Source organism: Coturnix japonica, chromosome 25 (assembly GCF_054131305.1).
Source record: "Coturnix japonica strain WE chromosome 25, WE-NBRP24, whole genome shotgun sequence".
NCBI lineage: Eukaryota > Metazoa > Chordata > Aves > Galliformes > Phasianidae > Coturnix > Coturnix japonica.
In genome coordinates this window covers 1418532-1445913 of record NC_140687.1, presented here as the reverse complement: position 1 = coordinate 1445913, position 27382 = coordinate 1418532, and the positions used below count along the sequence as shown (strand labels likewise).

Here is a 27382-nt window from a genome sequence, read left to right as displayed (position 1 = left end):
GCCCAACTTCATCCTCCTGACCCACAAGTGCAACCTCCTGCCCCACAAGTGCCAGCTCCTGCCCGACAAGAGCCACTTCTTCCCCACAAGTACCTCTTCCCTCCCAACAAGTTCCAATTTCCACCCCACAAGTGCCACCTCCTGCCCCAAAAGTGCAACCTCCTGCCCCACATCGTCCACCTCCCACCCAACAAGTGCCACCACCTGCCCCACAAGTGCCAATTCCTGCCCCACAAGTGCCACATTTGTCCACACCACTGCCACCTCCCACTCCAAATAATCCACCTCCTGCCCCACAAGTGTCACTGACTGACCAACTTCCTCCTCCTGACCCACAAGTGCAACCTCCTGCCCCACAAGTGCCAGCTCCTTCCCCACAAGAGCCACTTCCTGCCCCACAAGTACCACTTCCCTCCCAACAAGTTCCAATTTCCGCCCAACAAGTACCACCTCCTTCTGCACAAGTTCCACCTCCTGCCCTAAAAGCTCCATTTCCTGCCCCAGAAGTGCCACCTCCCGCCCCACAAGTGCCACCTCCTGCCCTACAACTTCCACCTCCTGGCCCACAAGTGCCACCTCCCGCCCTACAACTGCCAAACCCTGCCCCAAAACTTCCACCTCCTGCCCAACAATTTCCAACTCGTGCCCCACAATTGCCACCTCCTGCCACACAAATGCCACCTTCTGCCTCAAAATGCCACCTCCTGCCAAACAACTCCAACCTCCCGCCCCACAAGTACCACCTCCTGCTCCACAAGTTCCACCTCCTGCCCCATAAGTTCCACCTTACGCCCCACAAGATCCATCTCCTGCCCCAAAAGCTCAATTTCCTGCCCCATCAGTGCCACCTCCCGCACCACAAGTGCCACATCCTGCCCCATAAGTGCCAATTTCTGCCCCACAAGTGCCACTTCCCGCCTTACAAATTCCACCTCCCACCCCACAAGTTCCACCTCCTGCCCCAAAAGTGCCAACTCCTGCTTCACAAGTGCCAGCTCATGCTTCACAAATGCCAGCTCATGCCCCACATCATCAACTTCCTGCCCCACAAGTGCCACCTCTAACCCCACAAAGACAGCCTCCTGCCCCACATCATCCACCTCCTGCCCCACAAGTGCCAATTCCTGCCCCACAAGTGCCAGCTCATGCCTCACAAGTGCCACCTCCTACCCCACAAAGACCACCTCCTGCCCCACATCATCCACCTCCTCACCCACAAGTGACAATACCTGTTAGACAAGTGCAACCTCCAGCCCCACAACTTCAACATCCCGCCACACAAGTGCCGACTCCTGGCAACGTGTGCCACATCCTGCCCCACAAGTGTCAACTCCTGCCCCACATCGTCCACCTCCCATCCAACAAGTGCCACCACCTGCCCCACAAGTGCCAATTCCTGCCCCACAAGTGCCAGCTCACGCTCCACAAGTGCCAGCTCCTGCCCCTCATCATCCACCTCCTGCCCCACAAGTGCCACCTCCTGACCCACAACATCAATCTCCAGCCCCACAAGAGCCGCCTCCTGCCCGACAAGTTACACCTGCTACAAGTTCCACAAGTGCCACCTCCCTGCTCACGAGTGCCACATCCCGCCCCACATGTACCACCTCCTGCATCACAACTTCCACCTCCCGCCCCACATGTACCACCTCCTGCATCACAACTTCCACCTCCCGCCCCACAAGTTCCACCCCCCCCCACAAGTGCCACCTCCTGCCCCACAAGCGCCACCTCCCTCTCCACAAACTCCACCTCCCACACACAAGTGCCACCTCCTGCCTCACAACTTACACCTCCCGCCCCACAAATGCCACCTACTGCCCCACAAGTGCCACCTCCCGCCCCACAAGTGCCAACTCTCGCCCCACAAACTCCACCTCCCACGCACAAGTGCCACCTTCCGCCTTACAAGTGACACCTCACAGCCCAACAGTGTCAACTTCCGCCCCACAAGTGCCACCTCCTGCCCCACAAGTTCCACCTCCTCCCCACATGTGCCACCTCCTGCCCCACAAGCGCCACCTCCCTCTCCACAAACTCCACCTCCCACGCACAAGTGCCACCTCCTGCCTCACAACTTCCACCTCCCGCCCCACAAATGCCACCTACTGCCCTACAAGTGCCACCTCAGGCCCCACAAGTGCCACCTCCCGCTCCACAAGTGCCACGTCCTACCCCACAAGTGCCATCTCCCGCCCCACAAGGGCCAAATCCTGCCCCACATCATCCACCAACCGCCCCACAAGTGCCACCTCCTGCCCCACAGCTTCCATCTCCCACTCCACAAGTGCCACCTACTGCACAACAAATACCATCTCCTGCCCCATAAGTGCCACCTCCTGCCCCACAACCGCTACCTCCTGCCTCATATCATTCACCTCCCGCCCCACAATTTCCACCTCCTGCTCAACTAGTGCCACGTGCTGCCCCACAAGTTCCATTTCCCGCCCCACAAGTGCCACCTCCCGCCCCACAAGTGCCGCCTCCAGCCACACAAGTGCTAAATCGTGCCGCACAACTTCCACCTCCCGCCCCACAACTGCCACCTCCCGCCTTAAAAGTGCCACCTCCCGACCCACAAGTGCCTCCTCCTGTCCCACAGTTGTCACCTCCCGCTCCACAAGTTACACCTCACCCCCCACAAGTTCTACCACCCACCCCACAAGTGCCACCTGCAGCCCCAGAAGTGTCAAATCCTGCCACACAACTTCCACATCCAGCCCCACAAGTGCCACCTCCCGCCTCACAAGTGCCACCTCCCGACCCACAAGTGCCAAGTCCTGCCCCGCAACTTCCATCTCCTGCTCCACAAGTGCCACCTTGAACCGCACAATTGCCACCTCCTTCCCCATATCAACCACCTCCCATCCAACAAGTGCCACCTCCTGCCCCATAAGTGCCACTTCCTGCCCCACAAGTGCCAGCTCATTCCCCTGAAGTGCCACATTTGTCCACACCACTGCCTCCTCCCCCCCAAATAATCCACCTCCTGCCCCACAAGTGTCACTGACTGACCAACTTCCTCCTCCTAACCCACAAGTGCAACCTCCTGCCCCACAAGTGCCAGCTCCTGCCCCACAAGAGCCACTTCCTGCCCCACAAGTACCTCTTCCCTCCCAACAAGTTCCAATTTCCGCCCAACAAGTACCACCTCCTTCTGCACAAGTTCCACCTCCTGCCCTAAAAGCTCCATTTCCTGCCCCACAAGTGCCACCTCCCGCCCCACAAGTGCCACCTCCTGCCCTACAACTTCCACCTCCTGGCCCACAAGTGCCACCTCCCGCCCTACAACTGCCAAACCCTGCCCCAAAACTTCCACCTCCTGCCCAACAATTTCCAACTCGTGCCCCACAATTGCCACCTCCTGCCTCAAAATGCCACCTCCTGCCCAACAACTCCAACCTCCCGCCCCACAAGTACCACCTCCTGCTCCACAAGTTCCACCTCCTGCCCCATAAGTTCCACCTTACGCCCCACAAGTGCCAACTCCTGCCCCAAAGGCTCAATTTCCTGCCCCATCAGTGCCACCTCCCGCACCACAAGTGCCACCTCCTGCCCCATAAGTGCAAATTTCTGCCCCACAAGTGCCACTTCCCGCCTTACAAATTCCACCTCCCACCCCACATTACCACCTCCTGCCCCAAAAGTGCCAATTCCTGCTTCACAAATGCCAGCTCATGCCCCACATCATCAACTTCCTGCCTCACAAGTGCCACCTCTAACCCCACAAAGACAGCCTCCTGCCCCACATCATCCACCTCCTGCCCCACAAGTGCCAATTCCTGCCCCACAAGTGCCAGCTCATGCCCCACAAGTGCCACCTCCTACCCCACAAAGACCACCTCCTGCCCCACATCATCCACCTCCTCCCCCACAAGTGACAATACCTGTTAGACAAGTGCAACCTCCAGCCCCACAACTTCAACATCCCGCCACACAAGTGCCGACTCCTGGCAACGTGTGCCACATCCTGCCCGACAAGTGTCAACTCCTACCCCACATCGTCCACCTCCCATCCAACAAGTGCCACCTCCTGCCCCACAAGTGCCAATTCCTGCCCCACAAGTGCCAGCTCATGCTTCACAAGTGCCAGCTCCTGCCCCTCATCATCCACCTCCTGCCCCACAAGTGCCACCTCCTGACCCACAACATCAATCTCCAGCCCCACAAGAGCCGCCTCCTGCCCGACAAGTTACACCTGCTACAAGTTCCACAAGTGCCACCTCCCTGCTCACGAGTGCCACATCCCGCCCCACATGTACCACCTCCTGCATCACAACTTCCACCTCCCGCCCCACATGTACCACCTCCTGCATCACAACTTCCACTTCCCGCCCCACATGTACCACCTCCTGCATCACAACTTACACCTCCCGCCCCACAAATGCCACCTCCTGCCCTACAAGTGCCACCTCAGGCCCCACAAGTGCCCCCTCCCGCTCCACAAGTGCCACGTCCTGCCCCACAAGTGCCACCTCCCGCCCCTCTATGGCCACCTCCTGCCCCACAAGTTACACCTCTTGCCCCACAACGTCGACCCCCGCCCCACATGTGCCACCACCTGACCCACAAGTGCCAACTCCTGCCCCACAAGTGCCATTTCCTGCACCACATTTGTCGCGTCCTGCCCCACAATTGCCGGCTCCTGCCCCACAAGTGCCAACTCCTGCCCCACAAGTGCCACCTCCCGCCCCACAAGTGCCACCTCCCGCCCCACAAGTGCCACCTCCCGCCCCACTACTTCCACGTCACACCCCAAATCTTCTTACCTTCCACCCCACAAATGCCACCTCCTGCCCCAAACCTTCAACCTACTGCCCCACAACTGCCACTTCCCACCCAGCAATTGCCACCCCCCGCCCCACAAGTGCCTCCTCCCACCCCACAAGTGCCAACCCTTACCCCACAAGTGCCAACTCCTGCCCCACATCATCCACCAACCGCCCCACAAGTGTCACCTCCTGCCCCAGAACTTCCATCTCCCACTCCACAAGTGCCACCTACTGCACAACAAATACCATCTCCTGCCCCATAAGTGCCACCTCCTGCCCCACAACCGCTACCTCCTGCCTCATATCATTCACCTCCCGCCCCACAATTTCCACCTCCTGCTCAACTAGTGACACGTGCTGCCCCACAAGTTCCATTTCCCTCCCCACAAGTGCCACCTCCCGCCCCACAAGTGCCGCCTCCAGCCACACAAGTGCTAAATCGTGCCGCACAACTTCCACCTCCCGCCCCACAACTGCCACCTCCCGCCTTAAAAGTGCCACCTCCCGACCCACAAGTGCCTCCTCCTGTCCCACAGTTGTCACCTCCCGCTCCACAAGTCACACCTCACCCCCCACAAGTTCTACCACCCACTCCACAAGTGCCACCTGCAGCCCCAGAAGTGTCAAATCCTGCCACACAACTTCCACATCCAGCCCCACAAGTGCCACCTCCCACCCCACAACTTCCACTTCCCGCCCAACAACAGCCTCCTCCTGCCCCACAAGTGCCTCCTCCTGCCACACAAGTGCCTCCTCCTGCCCCACAAGTGCCAGCTCCTGCCCCACAAGTGCCACTTCTTGCCCCACAAGTAACATTTCCTGCCCCACAAGTGCCAACCTCTGCCCAACAAGTGCTATGACCCAGCCCACAAGTGCCAACTCCTGCCCCACTAGTGCCACCTCCCGCCCCACAAGTGCCACCACCCTCCCCACAACTTCAACCTCCTTCCCCAAAACATCCACCTCCCGCCCCACAGGTGTCATCATCTGCCCCACAACTGCCACATCCCGCCCCACAAGTTCTACCACCCACCCCACAAGTGCCACCTGCAGCCCCAGAAGTGTCAAATCCTGCCACACAACTTCCACATCCAGCCCCACAAGTGCCACCTCCCACCCCACAACTTCCACTTCCCGCCCAACAACAGCCTCCTCCTGCCCCACAAGTGCCTCCTCCTGCCACACAAGTGCCACCTCCTGCCCCACAAGTGCCACTTCCTGCCCCACAAGTGCTACCTACTTCCCCACAAGTGCAACCTCCTGCCCCACATCATCCACCTCCTGCCTCACAAATGCCTCCTCCTGACCCACAATTGCCACCTGCCGCCCCACAACTTCCACCTCACGCCCCAGTAGTGCCACCTCCCGCCCCACAAGTGCCACAACCCGCCCCACAAATCCAACTCCTGACCCACAAGTGTCACCTCCCGCCCCACAAGTTCCACCTCCCGCACCACAAGTGCCACCTCCCGACCCACATGTGCCAACTTCTGCCCCACAAGTGCCAGCTCCTGCCCCTCAAGTGTCACCTCTTCCCCACAATTGCCACCTTCTGCTCCACAAGTGCCACTTCCTGCCGCACAAGTGATACCTCCAGCCCCACAACTGCCACCACCCGCCCCACAACTTCCACCTCCCGCCTCACAAGTGCAACCTCCAGGCCCACAAGTGCCACCTCCAGATCCACAAGAATTAACTCCTGCCCCACAAGTGCCACCTCCTGCCCTTCAAGAGCCACTTCTTGCCCCACAAGTAACATTTCCTGCCCCACAAGTGCCAACCCCTGCCCAACAAGTGCTATGACCCAGCCCAAAAGTGCCAACTCCTGCCCCACTAGTGCCACCTCCCACCCCACAAGTGCCACACACTGCCCCACAAGTGCCGCCCCCAGCCCCGCAACTGCAACCCCTTGCCCCACAATTTCCACCTCCCACCCCACAATTTTTACCTCCCGCCCCACAAGTGCCATCTCCTGCCCCACAGGTGCCACCTACTGTTCCACATCATCCACCTCCTTCCCCACATCATCCACCTCCTGTTCCACAAATGTCACCTCCTGACCCACAACTTCCACATCCTGCCCCACAAGTGCCACCTCCTGCCCCACATAATCCACGTCCTGCTCCAAAATTGCCACCTCCAGCCCCACCAGTTCCACCGCCCGCCCCACAAGTGCCACGTTCTTCCCAATTGCCACGTCCTGTCCCACAAGTGCCACCCTCTGCCCCACAATTGCCACTTCTTGCCCCACAATTGCCAATTCTTGCCCCACAACTTCCACCTCCCACCCCATAACTTCCACCTCTCGTCCCACAGCTTCCACATCCTGCCCCACAAGTGCCCGATCCTGCCCCAGAAGTACCACCACCTGACCCACAAGTGCCAACTCCTGCCCCACAAGTGCCACCTCGCATCCCGCAAGTGCCACATCCCGCCCCACAAGTTCCACCTCCTGCCTTACAAGTGCCCATTCCTGCTTCACAAGTGCCAGCTCATGTTTCACAAATGCCAGCTCCTGCCCCACATCATCAACTTCCTGCCCCACAAGTGTCAGCTCCAACCCCACAAAGACAGCCTCCTGCCCCACATCATCCACTTCCTGCTCCACAAGTGCCAATTCCTGCCCCACAAGTGCCAGCTCATGCCCCACAAGTGCCAGCTCATGCCCCACAAGTGCCACCTCCCACCCCACAAATGCCACCTCCTGCCCTGCAACTTCCACCTCCTGCTCCACAAGTGCCATCTCCTGCCCCACATCGTCCACCTCCCATCCAACAAATGCCACCTCCTGCCCCACAAGTGCCACCTTCTCCCCACATCATCCACCCCCTGCCCCACAAGTGCCACCTCCTGCCCCACATCATCCACCCCCTGCACCACAAATGCCAGCTCATTCCCCTGAAGTGCCAGTTCTTGCCCCACAAGTGCCTGCTCCTGCCCAACAAGAGCCACTTCCTGCCCCACAAGTACCTCTTCCCTCCCAACAAGTTCCAATTTCCGCCCCACAAGTGCCACCTCCTGCCCCAAGTGCAACCTCCTGCCCCACAAGTGCCACCTCCTTCCCCACAAGTGCCAGCTGCTGCTCCACATCATCCAACTCCCGCCCCACAAGTGCCATGTCCAGCCCCACAACTTCCGCCTCCTGCCCCAAAAGTGTCAACTCCTGCCCCATAAGTTCCATATCCCGCCCCACAAGTGCCACCTCCCGCCCCACAAGTTCCAACTCTCGTCTAACAAGTGCCACCTCCCGCCCAACATTTACCACCTCCCGCCCCACAAGTGCCACCTCCTGCCCAACAAGTGCCATTTCTTACCCCAGATGTTCCAACTCCTGCCCCACAGGTTCCAACTCCTGCCCCACAAGTGCCATTTCCTGCCCCACATCTGGTGCATACCACCCCACAAATTCCACCTCCTGCCCCACAAGTGCCACCTCCCGCTTCACAACTTCCACATCCTGCCATACAAGTGCCACCTCCCGCCATAAAATGCCACCTCCCGTCCCTCTATCACCACCTCCTGCCCCACAAGTTACACTGCCTGCCCCACAAGTTACACCCCACCCCACAGGTACCACCACCCGCCCCACAAGTACCACCTCCTGCAAACAAATGCCGTTTCTTAAACCACAGGTCCAAACTCCTGCCCCACAGGTGCCATTTCCTGCCCCACAAGTGCCACCTCCTGCCCCACAACTTCAACCTCCCGTCAAACAAGTGCCAACTCCTGCCCAATGTGTGCCACATCCTGCCCCACAAGTGCCAACTCCTGCCCCACAAGTTCTACCTACCACCCAACAAATTCTACTTCCTGCCCCACAAGTGCCACCTCCCACCCCACAACTGCCATCTCCCGCTTCACAACTTCCACATCCTGCCCCAGAAGTGCCACCTCCCGCCCCACAAGTGCCAATTCCTGCCCCAAAAGTGCCAGCTCATGCTTCACAATTGCCAGCTCACGTTTCACAACTGCCACCTCCTGCCCCACAAGTGCCACCTCCCGCCCCACAAGTGCCACCTCCCGCCCCACAAGTGCCACCTCCTGCCCAACAAGTGCCATTTCTTACCCCACAGGTTCCAACTCCTTCCCCACAGGTGCCATTTCCTGCCCCATAAGTGCCACCTCCTCTGCCACATGTGCCAACTCCTGCCCCACAAGTGCCATTTCCTGCCCCACATTAGCCACCTACCACCCCACAAATTCAACCTCTTGCCCCACAAGTGCCAAACCCTGACCCGCAACATCCACCTCCTGCTCCACAATTGCCACCTCCTGCCCCACATCATCCACCTCCCACCCAACATGTGCCAACTCCTGCCCCACATCATCCACCTCCTGCCCCACAAGTGCCAATTTCTTCCCCACAAGTGCCAGTTCATGCCCCACAAGTGCCAGTTCATGCCCCACAATTGCCACATTTTGCCACACAACTGCCACCTACCGCCCCAAATCATCCACCTCCCGCCCCACAAGTGTCATTAACTGCCCAACATCCTCCTCATGACCCACAAGTGCCACCTCCTGCCCCACAAGTGCCACCTCCTGCCCCACAAGTGCCACCTCCTCCCATCCACCCCCCACAAGTTCCACCTCCTGCCCCACAAGTGCCACCTCCTGTTTTACAAATGCCACCTCCCGACCCACAACTTCAACCTCCAGCCCCACAAGTGCCACAACCAGCCCCACATCATCCACATCCTGCTCCACAAGTGCCACCTCCCACCCCACTAGTACCAGCTCCCACCCCACAAGTGCCACCTCCTGCCCCACATCATCCACCTCCCGGCCCACAAGTGCCACCTCCTGCCATACAAGTGCCACCTCCCGCTCCACAAGTGCCAGCACCAGCCCCACAAGTGCCATCTCCTGCCCCACCAGTTCCACATCCCGCACTGCAATGCCAATTCCTGCCCCACATCTTCCACCTCCTGCCCCTCAAGTGCCACCTCCTGCCCCACAAGTGCCACCTCCCTCCACACAAGTGTCCCACCTCCTGCCACACAAGTGCCGCCTCCCACCCCACAAGTGCTATTTCCCGCCTTACAACTTCCACCTCCCGCCCCACAACTTCCACCTCCCGCCCCACAACTTCCATCTCCCGCCCCACAACTTCCACCTCCTTCCCCCAACTTTTACCTCCCACCTCACAACTTCCACCTCCTGACCCACAAATGCCACCTCCTGTTCCACAACTGCCATTTCCTGCCCAAGAACTTCCACATCCTACCCCACAAGTGCCACCTCCTGCTTCACAAGTGCCACCTCCTGCCCCAAAACTTCCATTTTCTGCCCCACAAGTGCCACTTTGACCTGCTGTCCATGCTCTTTGTAATACACCCCAGTATTCCATTGGCTTTTTTGGCTACAAGGGCACACTGCTGGCTCATGGTCAATCTGTCGTCCACCAGGACACCCAGGTTCCTCTCAGCAGAGCTCCTCTCCAGCAGCTCTTCCCCCAGCCTGTACTGGTGCATGCAATTACTGCTCCCTAGGTGCAAGACTCTACACTTGCTTTTGTTAAACCTCATCCGGTTTCTTACTGCCCAGCTCTCCAGCCTGTCCAGGTCTCGCTGAATGGCAGCACAGCCTTCAGGCGTGTCAGCCAGTCCTCCCAACTTCGTGTCATCACAAACTTGCTGAGGGTGGTCACTATCTCCTCATCAAGGTCGTTGATGAAGATATTGAACAAGACCGGACCCAGCACTGACCCCTGGGGGACGCCGCTAGTTACAGGTCTCCACCTGGATTCTGCACTGCCAACAACGTCTCTCTGTGCTCTGCCAGTCAGCCACTTCTCAACCCACCTCTCTGTCCACTCATCTATCCCACGCTTGCTCAGCTTGTTATAAGGATGTCCTGGGAGACAGTACCAGATGCCTTGCTGAAATCATGGTAAACTACATCCACCGCCCTATCCAAAACTATCTTGCAGGTTCTTAGTTCTTTACCACTGTTTCCTTTCCCACGCCTTACAACTACAAGCAGCTAGAACAATGTTCTCTGAAGATATCCAGGACAGAAGAGTCCCGGTAGATCAGTATCAAGCCCAGCTCACGGGAGGCCAATGCCCACTGTTTCCTGCCTGATAAACGCAGATCTCTGGCAGCATTCAATTGTCTTCCCTGTACAACCACCCAGCCCCCCTCGTCGTCATCAAAACCAGTATCATTTTAAAGTCAATGAATCTTGCCTGTAAAAGCACATCTAGCCTCCTACAGAAATTCATTGCTTTGGGGGACTGAAATTGAGAACACATCTGTAGGCAAACACTCCCATCAACTTCCATATGTCTGAATGTGCAGCCCCTCCTCATGCAGTGACCCTCCTTCCACAATTGCAGACGGTTTCATTCCCCACAGCAACTTCACAGTGGCAGAAGGGACGGACACCTCCCTGTAACCAGAAGGAAACAACAAAGGAAAATAAAGGGACGCCCGCAACCTCTCCAGCCTGTCCCGGTCCCTCTGGTTGGCTTCCCTCCCCTACAATATATTGACTGCACTGCTCAGTTTGTATCGTCTGCAAACCTGCCATCATCTATGTCACTGACGAAGGAAGATGCTGAAGAGCAACGGTTTATATGGGTTAATACCTTGGGAGCCCCTCTCTTTAAGGAACTAGTTCTGCAAGTCTGAGTCCCACAAAGGGTGGTCTCCATAGATGTTCAAATTCGTGCTGCACAACCCTACTTAATTTTCTGTATTCATTTCTGTATTGATCTCATGTGGATCAAAATAACACAGTCAGTATCTGCAACGAGTCTAGGCCGAGCAAAACTTTTGATGGAGGGAGCAAAGAGATCAAGACAAGATGATGTAGTGCAATGCAGTCAAAGCAGCTGGCCAAGCAAAAGCTATGTGCATGCATTTCCAAGCTGAGCACGCACCTGGAGCTGGGACTGTATCACTCATTGTCAGAAGAATTCCTGAGTACCCTCATAAAGAAAGCTATACACCAGTGTGACTGGAGTCCATTTACACCAATTAGACCTCTTTACATTTTAATAAGCACCATTTACTACTCCAAAGTTGCACTTCCCTTTGCCTTTCCATCTGAAGGGCTTTGAAAAAGTCTCTGAAATAGAAATTCTGTGATTGCTGTAATACACTTGGGTAGGTATCTGGACTTCCATCTTGAGACATCCAGCGCCTTTTACAGAAATAAAGAATACTCAAGGACTTACGCCACCAAATTCCAACTCAGTTTTACACCACTGGTTTTTGATCTGATAGGCAGGAGACAGCGAAAGGCAGCTGCTCAGCAATCCCAGGAAGACAGCTGGGCTCTAGGGAGACAAGAAGGGCAGTAAGGTGACAAACAAAGTGATTATAAGGTTTTATTTAACAGCTCTGTATGGGACGATTCAACTACTTCAAGCTCCAGCAAGCTGCTAGAGACTGATAAAGCAAGACACCTCAGCGACCTCAAAAGCTGACAGCCTTTCAAAAGATAAACTGAACATACCATCTCAAAAAGCATACAATCAATCCATAGAAGTTAATCCAGCAAGCAGTCCTATGGTCAAATTGTGTGCTGCCAGTAAAGCCTTTTCATGAGCATTAAGAACATTTCTGGTTAGAGAGTTATCACAACATGGGCAGAAAATACCTAGGAGAATAGGAAAAAGAAAAAAGCAACCTACCCTTACCCTTACCCTACCCTTATCCAACTCCTCTCCCACATTTAGAATTGAAACAAGTTCAAATGCCATAAAAAATTGGGGGAATAAAACCATCTGGTATTTCCCAGGCAAACCACCAAGACCACAGAACCACAGAATAGCCCAAGTTGTAAAGGAACCACGAGGATTATCAAGTCCAACCCGACGCTCCAGGAAGGACAACCTAAACTCAAACGGCCTTTAAGCTGCAGCAGCTCAGGGCCAGGCCCACAGCCTCAGGGAGCATGTTCCATGACCGCTGGTATAAGACACAGCAAGCACAGGGAGCAGGCAGGTAGGCACAGCAAAGCAGCAAGCAAAGCCCAATTTCTCAGAGGGGGCCTGCTAACAGGAAGACCAGACACTGTCCTCCCAAAAAAACTCCACCATTTTGACAGCCAAAACAGAAACTACATTTTCGGTTCTCATGACTCTTCCCTGTGCTCCCAAATAAATAGTTTCGTGACATCCTCTATCACACTGCAACTGCTCAGAAGTAATAATCAAAATTATATCACTCATAAGAAACTCACTTTTGCATGGTGGTAACGAGAGTCCATTCCCATTGTGTCCCTCCGTGTTATGAACACTGCAATTGGCCTTCTGACAGCCTCCTGAATGAATCCACCAAAAGCAAGGAAGCACCCTGCCCTTACTCTGAAGAGAGAAAGAAAGCAAGGTTCATGGAAACAGGCACACAAGGCTCGCAACAAGACACGGTGCTCCAGGCTCCTGATCATGCCAGAGATAGGACTACCACAGTGCCAGAACATGATTTACCACTAAAGGAAACATCTGGGAGCACAATCACAACTTCAGCACAAGCTGTAACGGCTCAGCATATTTAGCTTTCGCATCATACAGCTGGAGAACGAGATACTCCCAAGCATCAGTCAGCAAGCACTCGGATGAGCCAGCCCTTTGGTTTTAATGATGACTGCCACCTTTGACACCTTACCAGAAGATACTTCCATTTATTAGCCTGGACTTCGTTTCTTCCATCAGCAGCTGCTCCTAAACTGCCCTTGATTCATACAGCGATACCATCGACTTCTAGCACGAGCTGACCTGCAAGACAGAGAAAAGAAAGCAGGATGACGACAAACACAGACGTAGCATCCTTTAATTATCTCGAACAACAGCAACAACAAAAACAGGAGATAAGTGCTGCTGTGGATGCACCCCAGTTTATAAAGAAATGGAAAACCAGCCCGGCCTCAGCAGCCCAACCTCCCACCCCATACGTTCCACCTTCCACCCCACAAGTGCCACCTCACGCCCCACAACTTCCACATCCCGCCCCACAAGTGCCACCACCTGACCCACAAGTGCCAACTCCTGCCCCACTAATGCAACTACCTGCCCCACAAATGCCAACTCGCGCCCCACAAGTGCCAACTCCTGCCCCACAAGTTCTACCTCCTGCCTTACAAGTGCCACCCCCTGCCTCACAGCTTCCACCTCCCGCCCCACAAATGCCACCTCCTGCCCTACAAGTGCCACCTCAGGCCCCACAAGTGCCCCCTCCCGCTCCACAAGTGCCACGTCCTGCCCCACAAGTGCCATCTCCCGCCCCACAAGGGCCAAATCCTGCCACGCAACTTCCACCTCCTGCCCCACATCATCCACCTCCCACCCCACAAGTGCCACCTCCTGTGGCACAAGTGCCAATTCCAGCCCTAAAAGTGCCAGCTCATGCTTCACAATTGCCAGCTCCTGCCCCACATCATCCACCTCCTGCCCCACAAGTGCCACCTCCTATCCCACATGTGCCAACTCCTGCCCCACAAGTGCCATTTCCTGCACCACATTTGCCACCTCCTGCCCCACAAGTGCCACCTCCCGCCCCACAAGTTTAACCTCCAGACACACAAGTCCCACATCCTGCCCCACAAGTGCCATCTCCCGCCCCACAAGTGCCAAATCCTGACGCGCAACTTCCACCTCCTGCTCCACAAGTGCCATCTCCTGCCCCACAAGTGCCACCTCCCGCCACAAAAGTGCCACCTCCCGCCCCTCTATGGCCACCTCCAGCCCCACAAGTTACACCTCTTGCCCCACAAGTTACACCTCTTGCCCCACAACGTCGACCCCCGCCCCACATGTGCCACCACCTGACCCACAAGTGCCAACTCCTGCCCCACAAGTGCCGGCTCCTGCCCCACAAGTGCTACCTCTCGCCCCACAGCTTCAACCTCCAGCCACACAAGTGCCAACTCCTGCCCAACAAGTGCCACCTCCCGCCCCACAAGTGCCACCTCCTGCCCCAAACCTTCAACCTACTGCCCCACAACTGCCACTTCCCACCCAGCAATTGCCACCCCCCGCCCCACAAGTGCCTCCTCCCACCCCACAAGTGCCAACCCTTACCCCACAAGTGCCAACTCCTGCCCCACATCATCCACCAACCACCCCACAAGTGTCACCTCCTGCACCACAAGTGCCACCTCCCGACCCACAACTTCCAGCTCCCACCCCAATAGTGCCAGCTCCCGGCCAACAATTCCCACTACGTGACCCACAATTGCCACCTCCCGTCTCACAATTGCAACTCTCGCCCAACAAGTGCCACCTCCTGCCCCACAATTGCCACCACCCCCCCAACAAGTGCCACCTCCCGCCCCACAAGTACCACATCCCACCCCACAAGTGCAACCTCCTGCCCCACAAGTGCCAACTCTCGCCCCACAAGTGCCAACTCCTGCCCCACAACATCCACCTCACGCTCCAAAAGTGCCACCTCCTGCCCCACAAGTGCTACTTCCTGCCTTACAAGTGCCACTTCCCGCTGCACAAGTGACACCTCCAGCCCCACAGCTGCCACAACCCGCCCCACAACTTCCACATCCCGCCTCACAACTGCAAGCTCCTGCCCCACAATTGCCACCTCCTACCACACAAGTGCCAACTCCTGCCCCACAAGTGCCACCTCATGTCCCTCAATTTTCACCTTATGCCCCAAAAGTGCCACCTCCCGCCCAACAAGTGCAACATCTCGCCCCACTAGTGCCACGTCCCGGCCCAAAATTGCTACCTCCTGCCCCACATCATCCACCTCCTGTTCCACAAATGTCACCTCCTGACCCACAACTTCCACCTCCTGCCCCACAAGTGCCACCTTCTGCCTCACAAGTGCCACCTCTTGCCCCACAAGTGCCACATCCCACCGCACAATTTCCACCTCTTGTTACACAAGTCCCACCTCCCGCCCAACAACAGCCTCCTCCTGCCCCACAAGTGCCACCTCCTGCCCCACAAGTGCCACCTCCCGCCCCACAAGTGCCACGTCCTTCCCAATTGCCACGTCCTGTCCCACAAGTGCCACCTCCTGCCGTACAAGTGCCACCCTCTGCCCCACAATTGCCACTTCTTGCCCCACAATTGCCAATTTTTTCCCCACAACTTCCACCTCCCACCCCATAACTTCCACCTCCCGTCCCACAGCTTCCACATCCTGCCCCACAAGTGCCCGATCCTGCCCCAGAAGTACCACCACCTGACCCACAAGTGCCAACTCCTGCCCCACAAGTGCCACCTCGCATCCCGCAAGTGCCACATCCCGCCCCACAAGTTCCACCTCCTGCCTTACAAGTGCCAATTCCTGCCCTACAAGTGCCAGCTCATTCCCCTGAAGTGCCAGCTCCTGCCCCACATCATCAACTTCCTGCCCCACAAGTGCCACCTCCAACCCCACAAAGACAGCCTCCTTCCCCACAAGTGCCACCTCCTGCCCCACAAGTGCCAATTCCTGCCCCACAATTGCCAGCTCATGCCCCACAAGTGCCAGCACCTGCCCCACAAGTGCCACCTCTTGCCCAACAGGTGCCACCTCCTGCCCCATAAATGCCAAATCCTGCCCTGCAACTTCCACCTCCTGACCCACAACTTCCAGCTCCTGCCCCACATCATCCACCAACCACCCCACAAGTGCCACCTCCTGCCCCACAACTTCCATCTCCCACTCCACAAGTGCCACCTACTGCACAACAAATACCATCTCCTGTCCCATAAGTGCCACCTCCCGCCCCACAACTGCCACCTCCCGCCTTAAAAGTGCCACCTCCTGCCCCACAAGTGCCACCTCCCGACCCACATGTGCCAGCTTCTGCTCCACAAGTGCCAGCTCCTGCCCCTCAAGTGTCACCTCTTCCCCACAAGTGCCACCTTCTGCTCCACAAGTGCCACTTCCTGCCGCGCAAGTGATACCTCCAGCCCCACAACTGCCACCACCCGCCCCACAACTTCCACCTCCCGCCTCACAAGTGCAACCTCCAGGCCCACAAGTGCCACCTCCAGATCCACAAGAATTAACTCCTGCCCCACAAGTGCCACCTCCTGCCCTTCAAGAGCCACTTCTTGCCCCACAAGTAACATTTCCTGCCCCACAAGTGCCAACCCCTGCCCAACAAGTGCTATGACCCAGCCCACAAGTGCCAACTCCTGCCCCACAAGTGCCACCTCCCGCCCCACAAGTGCCACCACCCTCCCCACAACTTCAACCTCCTTCCCCAAAACATCCACCTCCCGCCCCACAGGTGTCATCATCTGCCCCACAACTGCCACATCCCGCCCCACAAGTGCCACCTCCTGCCCCACAAGTGCCACCTCCCGCCCCTCAAGTGCCACACACTGCCCCACAAGTGCCGCCCCCAGCCCTGCAAGTGCCACCCCTTGCCCCACAAGTGCCACATCCCACCGCACAATTTCCACCTCTTGTTACACAAGTCCCACCTCCCGCCCAACAACAGCCTCCTCCTGCCCCACAAGTGCCACCTCGCATCCCACAAGTGCCACCTCCCACCCCACAAGTGCCACATCCCGCCCCACAAGTTCCACCTCCTGCCTTACAAGTGCCAATTCCTGCCCTACAAGTGCCAGCTCATTCCCCTGAAGTGCCAGCTCCTGCCCCACAAGTTCCACATTTTGCCACACCACTGCCACCTCCCCGCCAAAATAATCCACCTCCTGCCCCACAAGTGTCACTGACCGCCCAACTTCCTCCTCCTGACCCACAAGTGCAACCTCCTGCCCTACAAGTGCCAGCTCCTGCCCGACAAGAGCCACTTCCTGCCCCACAAGTACCTCTTCCCTCCCAACAAGTTCCAATTTCCGCCCCACAAGTGCCACCTCCTGCCCCACAAGTGCAACCTCCTGCCCCACAAATGCCACCTTTCGCCCCACAAGTGCCACCTCCCGCTCCACAACTTCCACCTCCCACTCCACAACTTCCACCTCCTGCCCCAGTAGTGCCACCTCCCGACCCACAAGTGCCACCTCCCGCCCCACAGGAGCCACCTCCTGGCTCACAAGTTCCACCTCCTGGCTCAAAAGAGCCACCTCCCGCCTCACAACTTCCACGTAACGCCCCATAAGTTCCACCTCCTGCCCAACAAGTGCCACCTCCTGCCCCACAAGTGCCACCTCCTGCCCCACAAGTGCCACCTCCTGCCCCACAAGTGCCACCACCCTCCCCAAAATGCCAACTCCCGCCCCACAAGTGCCACGTCCAGCCCCACAACTTCCACCTCCTGCCCCAAAAGTGTCAACTCCTGCCCCATAAGTTCCATATCCCACCCCACAAGTGCCACTATGCCACTACCTGCCCCACTAGTGCCATCTCCATTTCCATAGGTGCCACCTCCCGCCCCACAACTTCCACGTAACGCCCCATAAGTTCCACCTCCTGCCCAACAATTGCCACCTCTCGTCCCACAAGGACCACCTACTGCCCCACAAGTGCCACCTCTTGCCCCACAAGTGCCAAATACTTCCCCACAACTTCCACCTTCTGCCGCACTAGTGCCAACTCCAATTCCACAAGTGCCACCTCCCACACCACAAGTGCCACCACCTGACCCACAAGTGCCAACTCCTGCCCCACAAGTGCCATTTCTTGCCCCACAAGTGCCACCTCCTGCCCCACAAGTGCCATTTCCTGCCCTACAACTTCCACCTCCTGCCCCACAAGAGCCAGTTCCAGCCCCCCAAATGCCACCTCCTGCCCCACAAATTCAACATCCCGCCATACAAGTGCCAACTCCTGCCCAACGTGTGCCACATCCTGCCCCACAAGTGCCAAATCCTGCCCCGCAACTTTTACCTCCTGCTCCACAAGTGCCAACTCCTGCCCCATATCATCCACCTCCCGCCCCACAAGTGCCACCTCCAGCCCCACAAGTGCCACATCCCTCCCCACAAGTGCCACCTCCTGTCCCACAAGTGCCACCTCCCGCCCCACAACTTCCACCCCCTCCCCTCAAGTTACATCTCCTGCCCCACAAGTGCCAACACCTGACCCACAAGTGCCACCTCCTGCCCCACAACTTTCCATTCCGCCCCACAATTTCCACCTCCTGCCTCACAACTTCCACCTCCTGCCCCACAAGTGCCAGCTCAGGCTTCACAAGTGCCAGCTCCTGCACCACATCATCCACTTCCCGCCCCACAAGTGCCACCTCCTGCCCAACAATTGCCATTTCTTACCCCACAGGTTCCAACTCCTGTCCCACATGTGCCAACTCCTGCCACACAAGTGCCATTTCCTGCCCCACAACTTCCACCTCCCGCCCCACAAGTGCCATTTCCTGCCCCACAACTTCCACCTCCCGCCCCAGAAGTGCCAGTTCCTGTCCCAGAAGTGCCACCTACCACGCCACAAATTCCACCTCCTGCCCCACAATTTCCACCTCCTGCCCCACAATGACCACCTCCTGCCCCACATCATCCACCTCCTGCCCCACATCATCCACCTCCTGCCCCACAAGTGCCAATTCCTGCCCTACAAGTGCCAGCTCATTCCCCTGAAGTGCCAGCTCCTGCCCCACAAGTGCCACATTTTGCCACACCACTGCCACCTCCCCCCCCAAATAATCCACCTCCTGCCCCACAAGTGTCACTGACCGCCCAACTTCCTCCTCCTGACCCACAAGTGCAACCTCCTGCCCCACAACTTCAACATCCCGCCACACAAGTGCCGACTCCTGCCCAACGTGTGCCACATCCTGCCCCACAAGTGCCAACTCCTGCCCCACATCGTCCACCTCCCACCCAGCAAGTGCCACCTCCTGCCCCACAAGTGCCAAATCCTGCCCTACATGTGCCAGCTCATGCCCCACAAGTGCCAGGTCCTGTCCCACATCATCCACCTTCTGCCCCACAAGTGCCACCTCCTGCCCCACAACGACCACCTCCTGCCCCACATCATTCACCCCCTGCACCACAAGTGCCAATTCATGCCCTACAAGTGCCAGCTCACTCCCCTGAAGTGCCAGCTCCTGCCCCACAAGTGCCACCTCCTGTCCCACATGTGCTAACTCCTGCCCCACAAGTGCCATTTTCAGCCCCACAACTTCTACCTCACAGCCCACAAGAGCCAGTTCCAGCCCCACAAATGCCACCTCCTGCCCCACAACTTCAACATCCCGCCACACAAGTGCCACCTCCGGCAACACAAGTGCCAAATCCTGTTCTGCAACTTCCAACTCCTGCTCCACAAGTGCCACCTCCTGTCCCACATCATCTACCTCCCACCCCACAAGTGCCACCTCCTGCCCCACAAGTTACATCTCCCGCCCCACAAGTGCCACCTCCTGCCTCAAAACTTCCAACTCCCACAACAACAATTTCCACCTCCTGTCTTACAAGTTCCACTTCCGCCCCACAAGTGCCACCTCCAGCCCCATAAGTGCCTAATCATGCCCCACAACATCCACCTGTGCCCTACAAATTTCCGGCTCCACATCATCCAACTCCAGCCCCACAAGCGCCACCTCCTGCACAAAAAGATCCACCTCAAGCCCCACAGGTGCCACCTCCCGCCCCACAACTTCCACCTCCCGCCCCACAATTGTCACCTCCTGCCCCATAAGTGCCACCTCCCGCCCAACAATTGTGGCCACATGACAAACAAGTTCCACTTCCGCCCCACAAGTGCCACCTCCTGCCCAACAAGTGCCATTTCTTACCCCACAGGTTCCAAATCCTACCCCACTGGTGCCATTTCCTGCCCCACAATTGCCATTTCCCCCCCCACATGTGCCAACTCCTGCCTTACAAGTTTCACCTCCCACCCCACAAATTCCACCTCCCACCCCACAAGTTCCACCTCCTGCCCCAAAAGTGCCAATTCCTGCTTCACAAGTGCCAGCTCATGCTTCACAAATGCCAGCTCATGCCCCACATCATCAACTTCCTGCCCCACAAGTGCCACCTCTAACCCCACAAAGACAGCCTCCTGCCCCACATCATCCACCTCCTGCCCCACAAGTGCCAATTCCTGCCCCACAAGTGCCAGCTCATGCCCCACAAGTGCCACCTCTTGCCCCACAAGTGCCACCTCCTGCCCCACAAGTGCCACCTCCTGCCCCACATCATCCACCTCCTCCCCCAAAAGTGACAATACCTGTTCCACAAGTGCCACCTCCCGCCCCACAACTTCAACATCCCGCCACACAAGTGCCGACTCCTGGCAACGTGTGCCACATCCTGCCCCACAAGTGCCAGCTCCTGCCCCACATGTTCCACCTACCACCCCACAAATTCCACCTCATGCCCCACAAGTGCCAACTCCCAACCCACAAATGCCAAATCCTGCAATGCAACTTCCACCTCCTGCTCCACAAGTGCCACCTCCTGCCCCACATCGTCCACCTCCCACCCAACAAGTGCCACCACCTGCCCCACAAGTGCCAATTCCTGCCCCACATGTGCCAGTTCATGCTTCACAAGTGCCAGCTCCTGCACTACATCATCCACTTCCTGCTCACAAGTGCCACCTCCTGACCGACAAAGACATCCTCCTGCCCCATAAGTGCCAGTTTCTGCCCCACAAGTGCCAGCTCATTCCCCTGAAGTGCCACATTTGTCCACACCACTGCCTCCTCCCCCCCAAATAATCCACCTCCTGCCCCACAAGTGTCACTGACTGACCAACTTCCTCCTCCTGACCCACAAGTGCCAGCTCCTGCCCCACAAGAGCCACTTCCTGCCCCACAAGTACCTCTTCCCTCCCAACAAGTTCCAATTTCCGCCCAACAAGTACCACCTCCTTCTGCACAAGTTCCACCTCCTGCCCTAAAAGCTCCATTTCCTGCCCCAGAAGTGCCACCTCCCGCCCCACAAGTGCCACCTCCTGCCCTACAACTTCCACCTCCTGGCCCACAAGTGCCACCTCCCGCCCTACAACTGCCAAACCCTGCCCCAAAACTTCCACCTCCTGCCCAACAATTTCCAACTCGTGCCCCACAATTGCCACCTCCTGCCACACAAATGCCACCTTCTGCCTCAAAATGCCACCTCCTGCCCAACAACTCCAACCTCCCGCCCCACAAGTACCACCTCCTGCTCCACAAGTTCCACCTCCTGCCCCATAAGTTCCACCTTACGCCCCACATGTGCCATCTCCTGCCCCAAAAGCTCAATTTCCTGCCCAATGTATTCCTATGGGTACCTATGGGTTTCAATGTGGTCCCTATGTGCCTCTATGGGGTCTCTTATGGGTCTCAGCGAGGTCCCTATGTGTCTCTACGGGTCTCACTGTCCCCCACTGAAATCCATGGGGTCCCTATGTGTCCCAATGTCCCCCTATTGGTCCCAGTGTCAGCCTATGGTTCACAATGTGTCCCTATGTGTCCCAATGTCCCTCCTATGTGTTGCTAAGTGTCTCCATGGGGTCTCTTATGAGTATCTCTGGGCCAAAATATCTACCTATTGGTATCCATAGGTTACATTACGTCCCTATGTGCCTCTATGGGGTCTCTTATGGGTATCAGTGGAGCCCCTATGTGTCTCTACGGGTCTCACTGTTCCCCAGTGTAATCCATGGGGTCCCTCTGTGTCCCAATATCCACACTATGGGTTGCTATGTACCTCTATGGGGTGTCAATGTGGTCTCTTATGGGTATCTCTGGGCCCAAATGTCTTCCTATGTGCATCTATGGGTTTCAATGTGGTCCCGATGTGCATCTATGGGGTCTCTATGGGTCTCAGTAATGTCCCTATGTGTCTCTATGGGTCTCACTGTCCCCCACTGTAATCCATGGGATCCCTATGTGTCCCAATGTCCCCCTATGGGTCCCAGTGTCTCCCTATGGGTCACTATGTGTCCCTATGTGTCCTAATATCACCCCTATGGGTAGCTATGTGCCTCTATGGGGTCTCTTATTTGTATCTATGGGCTTAAATGTCCTCCTATGGGTATCTATGGGTTTCACTGTGGTCCCTATTTGCCTCTATGGGGTCTCTTATGGGTCTCAGCAGAGTCTCTATGTGTCTCTACGGGTATCACTGTCCCCCACTGTAATCCATGGTGTCCCTATGTGTCCCAATGTCAACCTATGGGTCCCAGTGTCCCCCTATGTGTCACTATGTGTCCCTATGTGTCCCAATGTCCCCCCTATGGGTTGCTATGTGCCACTATGGGGTCTCTATGGGGTCTCATGGATATCTCTGGGCCCAAATGTCTTCCTATGGGTATCTATGTGTTTCAATGCAGTCCCTATGTGCCTCTATGGGGTCTCTTATGGTCTCAGCGAGGTCCCTATGTGTCTCTATGGGTCTCACTGTCCCCCACTGAAATCCATGGGGTCCCTCTGTGTCCCAATGTCCCCCTATTGGTCCCAGTGTCAGCCTATGGGTCACAATGTGTCCCTATGTGTCCCAATGTCCCTCCTATGTGTTGCTAAGTGTCTCCATGGGGTCTCTTATGAGAATCTCTGGGCCAAAATATCTACCTATTTGTATCCATAGGTTACATTACGTCCCTATGTGCCTCTATGGGGTCTCTTAAGGGTTACAGCGGAGTCCCTATGTGTCTCTATGGGTCTCACTGTCCCCAACTATGTTCCATGGGGTCCCTATGTGTCCCAATATACCCCTATGGGTAGCTATGTGCCTCTATGGGGTCTCTTATTCGTATCTATGGGCTTAAATGTTCTCCTATGGGTATCTATGAGTTTCAGTGTGGTCCCTATGTGCCTCTATGGGGTCTCTTATGGGTCTCAGCAGAGTCTCTGTGTGTCTCTACGGGTATCACTGTCCCCCACTGTAATCCATGGTGTCCCTATGTGTCCCAATGTCACCCTATGTGTCCCAGTGTCTCCCTATGGGTCACTATGTGTCCCTATGTGTCCCAATGTCCCCCCTATGGGTTGCTATGTGCCTCTATGGGTTCTCTATGGGGCTCTATGGGGTGCCTATGGAGCTCTATGGGGTTCTATGGGGCGTTCTGAGGTTTCTATGGGGTGTCTATGGAACGCTATGGTGTGTCTATGTGGCAAAATGAGTTTCTATGGGTGGCTATGGGAGCTCTATGGGGCACAATGGGTTGCCTACGGGGCTCTATGGGATGTCTATGGGGCTCTATGGTGCGGCTATATGTCCTTATGTGGTGTCTATGTGGCACTATGTTGTGCTATGGGGTGCTGTGAAGCACTATGGGGTGCTATGGGGCTCTATGGAGCAGTATAGGGTGTCTATGTGTCCCTATGGGGTGCAATGGGGCGCTGTAGGGCACAAGGGAGTGTCTATGAGGCTCCATGGGCTGCTATGGGGCACTGTGGAGTAGCTATGGGATTATTTGGGGTCTCTTTGTGCCCCTGTGGGGCGCTATGTGTCACTATGTGGTGTCTATGGGGCTCTATGGGGTGGCTATGCGGTGCTGTAGGGTGGCTATGGGGTGCTTTGGGGTATCCTTGGGTTCCTATGGGGCGCTATGGGTGACTATGGGGTGCTATGGTTTGCTATGGGGCTCTATGCAGAAGAATGGGGTCTCTATGGGGCGCTATAGGGTCCCTATGGGGCTCTATGGGGAGTCTATGGGGTGTCTTTGGGGATCTATGGGTTGTCTGTGGGGCTCTATGGGGTCTGCATGGGGTTCAGTGGGTCTCTATGGGGCTCTATGGGGTGTCTACACGCACTATGGGGCGATATGGGGTGTCTATGTGGTTCAATTGGGCTCTGTGGTGTGGCTGTAGGGCCTTATGTGGTGTCTATGGGGCACTGTGGGCTGCTATGGGGTGCTGTGGGGAACTATGGGGTGTCTATGGGGCTCTATGGAGCAGTATGCTGTGTCTATGGGTCCCTATGGGTTGCAATGGGGTGCTGTGGGGCACAATGGAGTGTCTATGAGGCTCCATGGGCTGCTATGGGGCACTATGGAGTAGCTATGGGGTGCTATGGGGTCTCTTTGGGCCCCTATGGGTCACTATGGGGTGTCTATGGGGCTCCATGGGGTATCTTTGTGTTCCTATGGGGCGCTATGGGTGACTATGGGGTCGCTATGGGTTTCTTTGAGGAAGTACCAACTCCTGCCCAACGTGTGATATCTCCTGCACTACAAGTTCCAAGACTTGCCCCACAAGTTCCACCTACCATCCCACAAGTGCCACCTCCTGCCCCACTAGTGCCACCTCCCGCCCCACAAGTGCCAACTCCAGCTCTACAAGTGCAACTTCCCACCCCACAAGTACCAAATCCTGCCCCACAACTTCCACCTCCTGCCCCAGAAGTGCCATCTCCTGCCCCACATGTGTCACCTCCTGCCCCACATCATCCACCTCCAAACCCATAAATGCCACCTCCTGCACAACAAGTGCCACCTCCTGCCCAACAAGTGCCATTTCTTACCCCACAGGTTCCAAATCCTACCCCACTGGTGCCATTTCCTGCCCCACAAGTGCCATTTCCCCCCCCACATGTGCCAACTCCTGCCTTACAAGTTTCACCTCCCACCCCACAAATTCCACCTCCCACCCCACAAGTTCCACCTCCTGCCCCAAAAGTGCCAATTCCTGCTTCACAAGTGCCAGCTCATGCTTCACAAATGCCAGCTCATGCCCCACATCATCAACTTCCTGCCCCACAAGTGCCACCTCTAACCCCACAAAGACAGCCTCCTGCCCCACATCATCCACCTCCTGCCCCACAAGTGACAATACCTGTTCCACAAGTGCCACCTCCCGCCCCACAACTTCAACATCCCGCCACACAAGTGCCGACTCCTGGCAACGTGTGCCACATCCTGCCCCACAAGTGCCAGCTCCTGCCCCACATGTTCCACCTACCATCCCACAAATTCTACCTCATGCCCCACAAGTGCCAACTCCCAAACCACAAATGCCAAATCCTGCAATGCAACTTCCACCTCCTGCTCCACAAGTGCCACCTCCTGCCCCACATCGTCCACCTCCCACCCAACAAGTGCCACCACCTGCCCCACAAGTGCCAATTCCTGCCCCACATGTGCCAGCTCATGCTTCACAAGTGCCAGCTCCTGCACTACATCATCCACTTCCTGCTCACAAGTGCCACCTCCTGACCGACAAAGACATCCTCCTGCCCCATAAGTGCCAATTCCTGCCCCACAAGTGCCAGTTCATGCCCCACAAGTGCCACATTATTCCACACCACTGCCTCCTCCCCCCCAAATAATCCACCTCCTACCCCACAAGTGTCACTGACTGACCAACTTCCACCTCCCGCCCCACAAGTGCCACCTCCTGCCCTACAACTGCCAAACCCTGCCCCAAAACTTCCACCTCCTGCCCAACAATTTCCAACTCGTGCCCCACAAGTACCACCTCCTGCTCCACAAGTTCCACCTCCTGCCCCATAAGTTCCACCTTACGCCCAACAAGTGCCATCTCCTGCCCCAAAAGCTCAATTTCCTGCCCCATAAGTGCCAATTTCTGCACCACAAGTGCCACCTCCTGCCCCATAAGTGCCAATTTCTGCCCCACAAGTGCCACTTCCCGCCTTACAAATGCCACCTCCTGCCCCACAACTTTCACCTCCTGCCCCACAAGTGCAACCTCCCAGCCCACGAGTGACACAATCTGCCCAAGTGCCACCTCCTGCCTCACAACTTCCACCTCCCGCCCCACAAGTGCCACCTCCTGTCTCACAAGTGCAACCTCCCGCCCCACAACTTCCACAACCTGCCCCACAAGTGCCACCTCCCGTCACTCAACTTCCAACTCCCGCCCCACAAGTGCCACCTCCCGCCCTACAACTTCCACCTCCCGCACCACAACTTTCACCTCCTGCCTCACAAGTTCCACATCCCGCCCCACAACTTCATTCTCCCGCCCCACAACTTCCAACTCCTGGCCCACAAGTGCGACCTCCTGCCCCACCAATACCAACTCCTGCCCCACAATTTCCACCTCCTGCCCCACAAGTGCCACAACCTGCTCCACAATTTCAACATCCTGCCTTACAAGTGCCACATTCTGCCCCACAAGTGTAGGCTCCTGCTCCACAAGTGCCACCTCCCGAACCACAACCTCAACCTCTGGCCCCACAAGTCCCACCTCCCGCCCCACAAGTGCCACATCCCGCCCACAAGTGCCACCACCCACCCCACAAGTGCCACCTTCTGTTCCACAACTTCCACCTCCTGCCCCACAAGTTATAACTCCTGCCCCACAAGTGTTGCATTTTGCCCCACAAGTGCCACCTCCCGCCTCACAAGTGCCACCTCCCGACCCACAAGTGCCAACTCCTGCCCCGCAACTTCCATCTCCTGCTCCACAAGTGCCACCTCGAACCGCACAATTGCCACCTCCTTCCCCATATCAACCACCTCCCATCCAACAAGTGCCACCTCCTGCCCCACAAGTGCCACCTCCTGCCCTACAACTTCCACCTCCTGGCCCACAAGTGCCACCTCCTGCCCTACAACTTCTACCTCCTGGCCCACAAGTGCCACCTCCTGCCCTACAATTTCCACCTCCTGGCCCACAAGTGCCACCTCCCGCCCTACAACTGCCAAACCCTGCCCCAAAACTTCCACCTCCTGCCCAACAATTTCCAACTCGTGCCCCACAATTGCCACCTCCTGCCACACAAATGCCACCTTCTGCCTCAAAATGCCACCTCCTGCCCAACAACTCCAACCTCCCGCCCCACAAGTACCACCCCCTGCTCCACAAGTTCCACGTCCTGCCCCATA

At 56.8% G+C, this 27382-nt stretch overlaps 1 long non-coding RNA gene across 1 annotated transcript; it reads right to left on the bottom strand.

Annotated features, from left to right (window-relative positions):
- Window positions 1-10216: 10216 nt before the first annotated feature.
- On the bottom strand, window positions 10217-13494 carry LOC146756830 (uncharacterized). The gene is made up of 4 exons (XR_014937202.1): window positions 13391-13494; window positions 12966-13089; window positions 11956-12057; window positions 10217-11165 (listed from the first exon to the last, which is right to left on the bottom strand). It is a non-coding gene; the product is annotated as an uncharacterized LOC146756830 (long non-coding RNA).
- Window positions 13495-27382: the final 13888 nt, after the last annotated feature.